We start from the raw sequence: 12,506 nt of genomic DNA on the forward strand, positions 1-12,506 counted from the left end.
GCCATTAACGCCTTCGACTTTATACTGATAAACTGATTTTAGAGAACTAATAAGAATTGAAAATTTCAATAGTAGTCTTTTATTGACTGTATTAGTATTTTGTATTATTTGTATTATCTTGTATTATTTTATTGTTGTGATCCCGCCTTGAGCTTTGGAGAGGTGAGAAATATAAATAAACATTATTATTATTATTATTATTATTATTATTATTATTATTATTATTTTCAACTAAATGACTGAAATACTGGAACATGGTTGGTTACAGTGCTTTTCAGCCAGTGAACTACATCAGTATTTGACTAGAACAATGAGAATCTGAACTGAACAACAACAAAATCCATTTAGCTCTCTGTCCAGTGCCTTGTTCTACAGATCTATGAAATGTCTTCCTTCAGATCATGAGTGAATCTATGAAGGCTTTCACATATAAGGCCAATGGCACAACTTCAAGAAAGGTAGAATTTCAAGCCTGCTTTCTCATCTCTCCTCCCCCCCCACTAAGAAAATATAGAAGAAGAATTTTCTTCTCTAAATCTAGTATGAAGGCCAATGTCTATACCAGAAACTTTGATCTAAGTTTGTTTTTATATCTTTAGTAGTCTTGAGCTATATGCTAAGTTATAAAGAAAACAAAGCAATCTTATTTGCTGTGGTTTGGCACTGAGGTTTTAAAAAATCCAGCAGTACATTTGAAGCAAAACATGTAATGGAAAATTTGCACTTCTGGGAACCTGTATCATGCAGTGGTTAAAATGTTGGACTGGGGAGATTCAGATTCAAGTCCCCAATAGATCATGGGTCAATATCACTCATCCTAACCCATCACACAGGATTGTTATATGTATAAAAATGGGAGAGGACTACGTATAGTGCAACTCCATGGAAGAAATTACGAAAGGGCATAAACAAAAATGCATTAAAATACATTCTTAATATGGACTCATAATAGCACTATCAGTGGAAGGATACCTGCTTGGAAACAATGATATACACTCCCTCACCATTCAGAACACTATTGTACTTCTGGTAACCCACTTCAGCTACATCAGATTTCATTCTAAATTTGCAGGCTTCTGATTCAAGTCACTTACTCTAAAATAAGGTTCAGTTGGGCTGGCAACAGATAGCCATTATCACTCATCTATACCCAAATGATGGCCATTATTACTAATTTGTCAAATGGTACTATCAATTTCCAGAGGTGTGCCTTTAATCACTTGATAAATTGAGATACAATCTTAATGTTCCGTGTACTGAGACCTATCTGAACTGGGGTGGGGGAAAATTTGCCACCATGGCCAAAAAGTCAGTTCCATAACCCTCTACTGTTAAATTTGGCAGGGATAGCCTCAACGATCCCTCTAACATCCCACTTTATCAGCTGTGTTTAAAATGTCTCAGTTTCTACCTACAAAGTGGATTACAGCCTTGCACAGGGCAGAGATGGTAAAGATCTCAAAGAAATTTACTTTGTCACTGCTAATGGAAACAGAAATTGTATTTCTAGGCTTTTTATTGCCTTTATCCTCAGCCTGCCCCCCACCATTGACCAAGAAATGGGGTGTATACCTACATCAACCCTTCCTCAAGGTCACTTTAAAACTAAGGCCTGGTATAAATTGGCCCAAAAGGGCGGGCTGGGGCCACCTTTCGTTGCTGCGCAGCAGTGCCACATCAACCAAATTGTGCTGTGCTGCTGTGCAGCAAAAAAAGGAGCACGAAAAAGCAGCTCCTTTTGGTGCCGCCACAAGCAACCTGCGGTGGCGTGAACACATCGCTGCTGCACTGCTCCATTTGGACGCAGCACAGCAGCGACAGCAGCACTATGCAGTGATGATGCCCTAGTCACATGCTAGGGTTGTGGGGCATGTGGGTGCTCCGCCCTGAGGCAACCCTAGCATGTGACGAGGGCATCATTTAGGGCCCGTTTGTACAGGGCCATACTTAAGCAAACATCTTAAACAAGATGCTGGACTGCAACTATGACACCCTTAAATTTCTTCAAAGTACTATTTCCAAAATGAGGGAAAGCATCCATTTTAAGTTACAGCTTTAAAGCAGCTTAGTTAACACTTTGCTATCAGAAAAGGGGAAATAAATTACAAATAACAAATTATTTGTTATTGTTTGCTTCTAAGCTCTGCTATGCTCTGAGCACAAAAGTATTATTTAACTAACATGGTAGTGTTAACAGACTATCAGTCTGTCCAATTCCAACCTCTTGCTAGAACATCTCCAGTGGGTAGCTGTCTTGCCTCTTTTTGAAGAAATCCAGAGAAGGGGACTTCACCATCTCTCTAGGTCATTGGTTTCACTGCTGAATCTCTCCCACTATCGTTCCCTCTATTGTTCAACTGAAATCTACCCTCCTGTAACTTGAAAACATTAGAACTGATTCTACCCTCTTTGACACCAGAGAACAGGCCTACTCTCTTCTCTCTGTAACAATCCTTGAGGTATTTAAAGAGTGCATTCATGTCATCCCTCAGTCTTATCTTCACCAGGCTAAACATGCCCAGCTCTTTCAACCTTTCCTCATACAGTATGTTTTGTTCTGCATAGTCTTATCATCCTCATTGCCCTTCTCTGAACTCCCTCTAACTTATCTATATCCTACTAAAAATGGGAAGTGAATACTGTGCTCTAGATGAGGCCTGACCAGCACAGAATACAGGGGACTATTATTTCACTTGACTTGGAAACTATGGCTCTATTAATGCAAGCTAAAATAGCATCTACCTGCATCACACTGCTGGCTAAAGTTTAATTTATGATCATCCCAAGACACTTTGCATATGTAGTACTACTGAGCAATCTCTCTCCCAAACTATACTTGTGCATTTGGTTTTTGTGGCCTAAATATGGATTTTTATTTAATTAGAGTATTTATACCCAGCTCTTCACATTGCTGGTATACAGATTGCTAATTTGACAGTTCCCTGCCGTCAGGTTTACAATCTAAAAAGACATGGCACAAAAAGAGAAGGGAATGGGAGTGAGGAAGGGGACCAGGTCTAGCAGATATTGCTGGTTCTTCTCTCCCTCCAAGGCCAGGGTGGAAGCCAATAAGATGGAGGGAGGGCCTCTCATCTGCTTCTGGGTCTAGGCATAGTGGAGCTGTGCATTTTATTTATTTGTTTGTTTGTTTATTGCATTTGTCTCTGTTGATTTCAGCCCAGCTTTCTAGTTTATCAAGGTCCTTTTGAATTCTATTCTTTTCTTAGCACCTCCTCCCCAGTTTTGTATACAGTTGGCCCTCCGTTTGTGTAGGGGATCCTCGCATAATCAAGGTTGTGGATCTCAGATCCACAAGTTAGGAGGGGTAACTGTAATCTGAAAATTTGATAAGGATTTCCTCCACTGCATCATCTAAATCACTGACAAAAATATTGAAGCACGTTGACCCCAGGACAGGACTCTGCAGGACTCCTCTTGAGATCTCTTTCCAATGTGAAGTACAGCCACTGTTGACAACTCTTTGAGCATAGTTTTCCAACCAATTATGAATACATCTTTCAGTCAAGAAATTTGACGAAGACTAGGAATGTGAAGCGCTGCCATGAAAAAACTAGACAATATCCTAAAGTGTAAAGATATACAACTGAGCACTAAAGTCAGAATCATCCAAGCCATGGTATTCGCCATCACCATGTATGTATGTGAGAGGACACATTATTCAAGAAAGGAATAATGTGTCCTCACCTCCAGTACTCTGGCACTCACCTGTTCTCTAAGATTTCTCAAAAATGAAGGCAGGTGTTTCTGTGCATATATCAGTAAGTTCCTTCTGTACTCTGGGATGCAGTTCATCTGGCCTCTTAGATTTCTGACTAACTCCTTATCAATCCTGATTTGCAATCTGGATTGTTTGCTAAAGTCTCTGAACTACACTGTCCTCTTTCTGGGGAAAAACTGAAGCAAAATAGGTATTGAGTAGTACTGCCTTTTCCTTGTGATCTGTGAGCATTTTATCATCTTTACTGAGCAGCAATCCCACATTTTCCTTATCCATTTTCTTGCTTCAAACATATTTGAAAAAATTCTTGTTCTTGACCATTGCTTGCCTAGGCAGTCTCAGCTCATTTTGAGCTTCAACTTTCCTTACACTATACCTGCAGGTGTGGGCTACACATCTGTATTTTCACTGAATAACACCAAGTTCTAATATGCTATGAGATGGAAAAATATCACAGTACCACTCATGATTATTTCCTCCTTAAATGTCTTTTTTTCTCTCCACTACCCTCCCCCCCAATCTATGGTTGGCTATATCAAGAGGCAAAGTGAGGAGGCTACTTGGAGCATCAGTATCCTCAAGGTGGCTAGACTTGTACCATCCCAGCTAGCTTACTTCACACTGGAGCAATAGAGGATGTTGATTTTCAATGCTGAAAAAAGATCCAGCTGCCAGTTTAGTGGGTTTTGGTAGGGGAAGGGTGTGTGCTTGTTTTCCACTATGAATCCCATTGTGGAAGAAAGGCAGGGTATAAATCCTTAAAACAAATAAATAAAATTGTTTGGAATCATCTTATATTTCTTTCAGGCAGCAAAATATCTTAGGCCAGGCCTGCTCAAATGCTTCCCTGTTTTTCTTACTAAAGAAACATATTTTAGTAATATTTAAACCTTTTTGTTGATTCATTGGCACATGGTGAAGATGACAGATCTAAGATTGCTGCCCAGTTTTCCCACTACTTCACACCATCCTGTCTTGTGTTTTACTGTCAGAATAACCTTGAAATGGTTCTTATTACAGCCCCAAAGAGGCTGCTGCCATACTGCAGATTAATGCAGTTTCACACCCCTTTAAATCTCATGGCCCAATGCTATGGAGTTCTGGGATTTGTAGCATGTTGTGACAGCAAGACTCTGACAAAGAAGTGTAATTATCTCACAAAACCTCACACTCCAGAATTCCATAGCACTGTGCCATGGTAGTTAAAGCTATGTCAAACTGCATTAATTCTGCAGTGTAGATGCAGCCTCAGCGAACCATTCCATTCTGTTGAAAATCTACACCAAGAAGAGATCATATTGTTCCTCTCCACCACACCCCAAAACCATATGCAAACAATAAGACCAGGAGAGGCGGCCATTTTATAATGAGTGCAAGACAAGTCGGCACAGTCTTGGAGTAGAGAAGTGAACAGGGGAGTTATCAGTTGTACCCAGCTGTGGTTCTGGTGCTAGCTAATAACCCCCATGTATCATTCTGCCTGGGCACGTAAATGTTCTGACTGGCATTAAAAATGGGCCTGGTGCATTTTACAGAACATCCTCCTTGCTGCTCATGCAAAGTGCTGGTTGTTAGCATGCTGCCTGTGCAATTAGGGTGCTTAAGACTGTGAGGGGTCTTGAGAAGGTCCCGAAGAGTGATTGCAGTTCAGAATAATCACCCACCTGGTTGGGCGTTGATTTATGGCCTGTTCAGTTAATAGCCGTGCTTAACACAGGAGTTTGCTGAGATTAAGTAATTGCCTTAAACAACAACAACAAGAAAAGTTTATTATCTTTAAGTCCTTTTACTGATGAATGAATGGGTGCTGGCAAAATCATGTAATAGATCATCTGAGATTTCCCTCCCATCACACACACACACACATTTTTAAAACCAAAAAGCTATTAAGATGGTTACAGTGAGTTTTTTTTCAAAAAGCATATACATTCTTTAGAAGAGTTAATTGCAAAGAGAAACATGCTAAGCAAGCACAGGAACACAGACTTGTTGCTGTTAGAAGAATGCAAAAATTGGGAAGAAAACAAATCACAATGTTAAAATTTTATACATAATTAATTTGGACTCACACATGTGCATAATATACCCTCCAACTGTCCTGATTTGGAAGAGATACTCCCAAATATTCCTCTGCCAGGCCATTTTTCAGCTCTTTTTAAAATGTCTCACTTTCCCGCTTTGTCCTCCACTTATGTCAATTGCTGCAAACTGAGTTTAAAATACAAAATAGTTTGGACTCTTTGCACAGCAGGAGAGAAAAGAGAAGCTTAGGCAAGAGGAGATTGTTTCAGCCTCTCCTATCTTGTGTGTTCTTCCTAAGTGATACTTTTGCCATCTTGACCATTCAGATGGTGTTTAGCCTCCTGTGTTCCAGTTTACATCTATGAAATGTTGGAGGGTATGGTATCATCATTTGATGATGAGACATTAAGTGATTTGCAGCTGACAACCAAGGCACATATTCAGCAAAATACACTTTCTAGAGTTGACATCTTTCTGGATGTTCTACTTTAAAATTAGAGAGAGAGAGAGAGAGAGAGAGAGAGAGAAGGACAGAGAGGAAATCCTTCCAACATCAGGGTAGCTAAGCTAAACCTAAACCAAAAACCTTTCCTCTAGATGTGAAATTTCAATTGAATTTTAATTTAATATTTAAAAATTAATGGCCTGCCAGAAAGAATTTTACAGTGTAATTCAGATGAGTGTTTAGATCAGGGCCATAATATTTACTGTTTCATTTGAAAGGAATTTTGGTTAAGATGAAATGAGGTGATATGGAGCTTTTTTTTGTGCAGTCTGAACAGTCTCAAAGGTTCACACACAAAGAGTTATCACTTGATGTTCCTTGTGAAAACTGTCTTTAGTTTCCCCACCTATCACATATACATAAATATAAATGCTTCAGGCAACCATTCCTGTATGACATACCACCACCCCTTGACTCTCCTTCATAATGCTCCCTCCAGACAGAAAGCAACAAACCCCATCTGCAATTTCTCACAAGTTCCTCCCTGTTTTCTTCTAAATGAGAACATGGATAGCACTTTAGAGATGCTTGGGAAGGACAATGGAATCCACATACGACAGACTGAACAGAGACCACATTACTTAGGTCACTGTAGAAGTGTGCAACATCCTGCTGTTTTATTTATTTTGCAAAAGCATGATTAAGATGCTCTTTGAAGGGACAAGTTTAAAAAGTTCTTACAGTAGATAGAAAGCACGTGCATATCAACTTAACAAGTTTGTAGCTTCTCCCATACTGCCCCGAAAAGAGCTGAAAATATGTAGTGCTAATGAGCAGAAGCTGCACTAACAGAAGCTCTACTTTTTTTCACTGTTTAAATATAAAAAGAATCCCTGTAAGCATGGCTGTCCATACATTTCTACATGCAGAGCATCAGCAATCCTCAAAGAAGAATTAACTTGTTTGGAAAGAGGTGTTTGAAGATATTTGTGAGATAACAAACCCAAATATACAAGAGCATTGCTGAACACTTTCTCAGACCTGAACATCCATATACAATAGGGGGTGGGGAACTGCAGTAGGTCTGGGGGCCAGTTTACCTCCCAGAATCAATCTGGTGGGTCACACCAACAAGTTTCAACATGCTGGAAGTAATAAGGTATCTTTTCCAGCTGCCATTTTAGCCAAGAAAAAAATATATTGCTGACTCTCTCTCCTGTGTGTTTTGGGGAGGCTTAAGGACCTCCTTCTCATCCTTATATATACATCTTTATAATTATCCAGATGTTTCAAACAATCGTTTTTAGCAGAGGCAGTGCCCCTATGTTGCAGTTACAACCCTCATATCTCTGCTACCCTTCTATGGTTGGCGCTTCTTATACATTGATTTTTTATACTCAAATTCAAGCATTCATGGTTTGAAAATGTTTTTAAAAAAGGAATAAATTTCAAATATCAAAATTTGATTTTCCAGTTTTTATAAGGGACACCATTTTGCTATGTCATTATATTTAATGTGACTTGAGCATCCACAGATTTTGTTATCCACAGGGGATCTTGGAACCAAACCCCAGCGTATAACAAGGGTCCACTGTATATTCATTGCTGTTGTGCACCTTCTGACTTGTGGTGACCCCACAGAGACCCTATCACCAGATTTTCTTGGAAAGATTTATACAGAAGGGGTTTGCCTTTGCATTCCTCTGAGGTGTCCAAGGTCACCCCAAGGGATTTCCACAAGTGAGTGGGGCTTTGAATCCTGCTCTGCAGAGTCTAAGGTACAATGCTTTTGCAATTAAAAATAAATATACTTTTAATTAGACAGGCAAAATCAGCAAGAAAAACTTGCAACTCCCCTCTGCTAAACAGAACTCCAAATACAAGCCATGGTTTCTGATACAGTGCGCCCTCCTCTTATGTGGGGATCTGTTCCAGATCCCTCCATGTGAGGGGAAATCAGCGTATTCTGAAGCCCCATAGGAAGTAATGGTGCATAGCGGGGCACACTCACGATGGGTGCGTACCCCATTAGTTCTTCCGGGGCACACGACGGCCTCTTCTGGCACGACTTTCAGTGTATGCTGAAAGCCATGTATGGCACGCCCGCATAAAACGCGGGTGCACTGTATTTGAAAAGCTAAGCATCATGTACACCACTGACTTTGTCTAAGCTTATATTTTAATGTGGTTGTACAGCTTCAGTTTATTGCTATCACTAGGCTGCTGTAATGTTTTCTCACAGGACTTCACCCTTCCATGTGTGTACAATGCAGTAGAAGAGTGTGTGTTTTGACTGAAAGCATGTGTGTCACCACAGATTATTTTTTAAAACGTACTGGTATTTTAAAAATATTGCTAGTTTTGTAACTCATAGCTAAACTGAAGAAAAATTACCATAGACAAATCAATTTATTAAAATAAAATTATAAACATTCCACTGCTCACGACTTACTTGTTACCTTTGAATTCCTTTTAAAAAATCAATCTTAAAAAGCAAGAAAACAGTATAAAATATGCAAAAATTCCCTCAAAAATTGCTCTAAAAAGTAACAAGAAAAATGAATGACTAAGAATTAGCATAATCTAATTTAGTTACTTCTTAGTTATTGATGGAGTAACTAATTACATATAACTCGTTATCTGTAACTAATCATTTCTAGGATCTGAGTGGGTGGGAAGGTAGCTTGTTTTCAGTTGCTTGAACTGAAAGGCTATTTTTGTTCCCATGAGAAAATTGTTGCAATGCTATGGTATGTGACTCAGGAGTGTTATCCTTTTAAAGGTGGCTGTAATCTTTCTTTCGTGCTATAAGAGCCTAGGCATTTAAGAACTCTGTCTTGGGAAAGAAAGCATGTCAGGTCTTGTAAAGGTGCATCGCTTTACTGTCACTTGGAAGGGATCAACAAAACAAAAGTTCCCTCATCCATTCTGTTACTGATATTTGAATGTACTGATGATGATCTTAACAGAAGTACAAGCCCTTATTCAGCATCAGTGTTGTGAGTTAATGCTAAGAGTTAAGCCAAGCAGATTAGTCACAATTGCTACCTATCCAGAACCAACTATTGTGTGTTACAAAGTAGCATTCAATGCTTTCTTCTGTGCCTCTCCCAATATACAGTACAGAATTATACAATATACATATTAGGGATATAATTCTTTGTTAATTTTGTTCTTAGTATTTTTTTTGCCCACTGCAGTTTGCAATGTGAACTATTCTTAGTTAATACAGTCATCCCTCTGTTCTCGTGGTCTTCGGACTTGCGTCCCTCGTTTATGTGTGAGGGACGAACGGAGGAAGAATGAATGGAGGGCATGCCTATATTTAAGGCAATGGGGCTTGAATATAAGCGAAACTCCATTTTTACAAGTTACGGATAACCCACAAAAAAGGAGGGGTGGTTGTACTTCTATGCAGAAGTATTATTTTCTGTATTAGAAATACTAGGTTTTCTATACAGAAGATTTTTGTGTGTGCTAAAAACACATAGTTGGGAACTTATTGTAAAATAACACATTTTTGTTTTTGTTTTTTAAAACAGAAAACAGCATTTTCTGTGCAGGAAAATTCTGTTTCTTGTGCAAAATTCTGTTTTATATGCAAGAAAATATCCATGTGTGAATTTTGTGTAAAATAAGTCTCAAATGGTGAAGATGCTCATCTTCCCCTGATGCTCTTCGTCAGTGTTCCCTGACACTCTAGAAACATATTTTTCAATATTCTTTCCCTAATGTAAACTATTTAGGCTGGCAGAAGAGGCTGGTGCCTAATCCTAACCTCCCAACATTTGGCACATCTTTGAATTAGAAGCTGCACACAAGAGAAACAGGAGGAATTCAAGCTTGCCCATGAATGAAAAGATTAACAGATTGTGTACTTGTTACAACCTCCCTGAACCCAGTTCTTGCAGCTTAAATCCATATCCCTTGGCTCTGTTCATTTCAGCAGGACCTGTAGCATATATAAAGTTGGTTTCACATCAAGAATAACCAAATCTATTTTGTTTTCTATAATATTTGCTTTTTGAAAGAAAAATTCATTCAAAAGATTGGAAACATTACTTTTCGGGGGCTAAATCTTCCAGAATACTATAGAAAGCATGAACACTAGATTTAGTTTAGCTTGGCTATGATATCTGGGGGATTATGGGAGCCCCAGTACAAAAAGAATTAGTTTCAAGCTGTAATTTATTGTACCTTCATGCAAATGTATAATTTTTTCCCCTGGAAAATTCATAGTTATTTTTGTAAGACATTTGTAACAATATATGCATTTTTTGAAAGTCTTTCCTGTAATGAATGCAATTCTGTGTGCAGCTTTCTCTTATTTGTACATGTTTCTCATATATATATATATACACACACACACACACATACATATATATATCCTATTTTGTATACAGTTTTTGAGTATACATTTTGTATCCTTGTTTGAACTGCATCATAAAATGTGGAGAAGCATAAAAACTGAGAGATATATTACTTATGGAATGCAAATTAGGGCAGTACATATTCAAATACAAACTAAATTCTACTCCCATTCTTATTTCACATGGTCCTACCCTCTGGATTTGATGCCATTTATTCTAGCTCCTGCCCCCCCCCCCCCAAGAAATTAGGCTTTCCTTTCAAATGACTGAATTCACATGCTCCCCCCCCCCCCCCAGGCTAGTTTCCCTCTTCTTTAAATAAAAAATGACTGCGTTCTAGTGAATTTGGGAGTTTACATCATAATTAAAGTCCAAGTCTTCCAAGTGTGAATTGGTGTGATGCTTTTGTGTCACTGGGTGTGATGGCACGGTCTATGGTCTGCCTGCTGATGTGCATAATCCTTCATTGTCTCTACCAGCCCTACAAAAATGACTCAGATAACACAACTACCCCTCAATTTGTTTCTTTACCAGGATATGTATGCATATTCCTCACAACAGCTTGGGAGTAATGAGTCACAATATGGGTTGGTTTTTTTGGGGGGGGAGGTAGTGAGGACATAACCACATTGAAGTTAAAAGGTAATCTAATAAAAGGAAAAGTGCAAAATGCCTGGTGTCTTGAGTTGTCTAGCTACGTTTAATGTTACTTTTAAAGGAAATTCTTAGAGGTATGTTGAACACTCTCCCTTAAGCTTTTGATTTGCTTCTCCAAATTACACAGACTGGTATCTCCCACATTTTGAGTGGGATTTTCCAAGTTTCATGCCATTCTTTATCAATCATAAGAGCTTTTTTTAAAAAAAGCAATGGCTGATGAATGCATCAAGTCAAAAAACAAACATGAATGGAAACTAACACTCAACAAATTTACTTTCAAAAGGCACCTTTCCAAGGTCTGTTCATTCTGCATTGCTCTAATGCTGCTTTGAAGAATCAAGCCAACTTCTTTCATGGTTCACAAGGAGCAATGGAGAAGAGACCTTATCCAGGGAAAAGTTCCCACAACAGCCACAGCTGGTAAGACGTCTGCTTCAGCACATAAGGTTTCGGGTATTGCTATGGGAGGGAGGGCAAAAGGAGGGCATCCCACCCCATAGTAATTCTGGAACTCCATGAAATTTTCCCTCTAATTTTCACATTTCTAGCATTGTACAGTAGTAACTTACAACTCCAGTTATGCATTTAGAAATATAGCATAGGTATCCAGAGAAGAGGGGAAGGCAAAGTCACATAGGAGAAGCAAACTGGGTTAACGGAAGAGTTCTAGGTGTCAATGATTTTTTAGTGTATCATTCTGTACAATGCTAGGAATCTGGAGACTGAAAGAACATTTCACTGGGAGTAAATTCTTAACTTAGGAATCAATGATCTATGTGTGTTCCCCCTCCCCCCCCAGGACTTCCTTGCCTAAGAAAAACCTATGAAATTAATGAGGTCACCATAAGTTGACAGGCAACTTGAAGACACATACACAAATTGTAGTCTCAAAGAACCCAAAGACAAGCTGGAATGCATTTGCTCTGCTTGACTGCAAGAGTCTATTAAGGCATTAAGAGGCTATGCTTTGAAGAGAGTGTGGTTGCTTGTTTCCCCAGCATCCCAGAGTCTATCCGTTTTTCATCCCTTTGTGAACTAAAAAAAGTAAGAAAGAAAAACAAAACAAAGGAAGAAGCCTTTTGAAAAACAGCCTCCCTGTCAGCTTGGGCTGAGAGGCTGTTGCAAGTCACTCAGCTCCTGTTGCCAGAAACCTTTTGACACCAAGTCTGCTTTTATGAGCTGAGCGAATGCAGCCCATGATGAACAGAATTCCTTTTCTCCTGTCTCAGCCTTGCAAAAAACCTTTCTCCAAGCCACTATCTTCAGCTCT

The 12,506-nt window shown here is 39.0% G+C and overlaps 1 protein-coding gene across 1 annotated transcript in view; it reads right to left on the reverse strand.

The window, feature by feature from the left end:
• GLI2 (GLI family zinc finger 2) overlaps positions 1 to 12,506 on the reverse strand; it is a 302,294-nt gene that overhangs the window by 125,922 nt on the left and 163,866 nt on the right. The window lies entirely within an intron of this gene.

This window comes from Sceloporus occidentalis, unplaced genomic scaffold, assembly GCF_023333645.1.
Source record: "Sceloporus occidentalis isolate IW3139 unplaced genomic scaffold, rSceOcc1.0.p SCAF_4, whole genome shotgun sequence".
NCBI classification, from domain to species: Eukaryota; Metazoa; Chordata; class Lepidosauria; order Squamata; family Phrynosomatidae; genus Sceloporus; species Sceloporus occidentalis.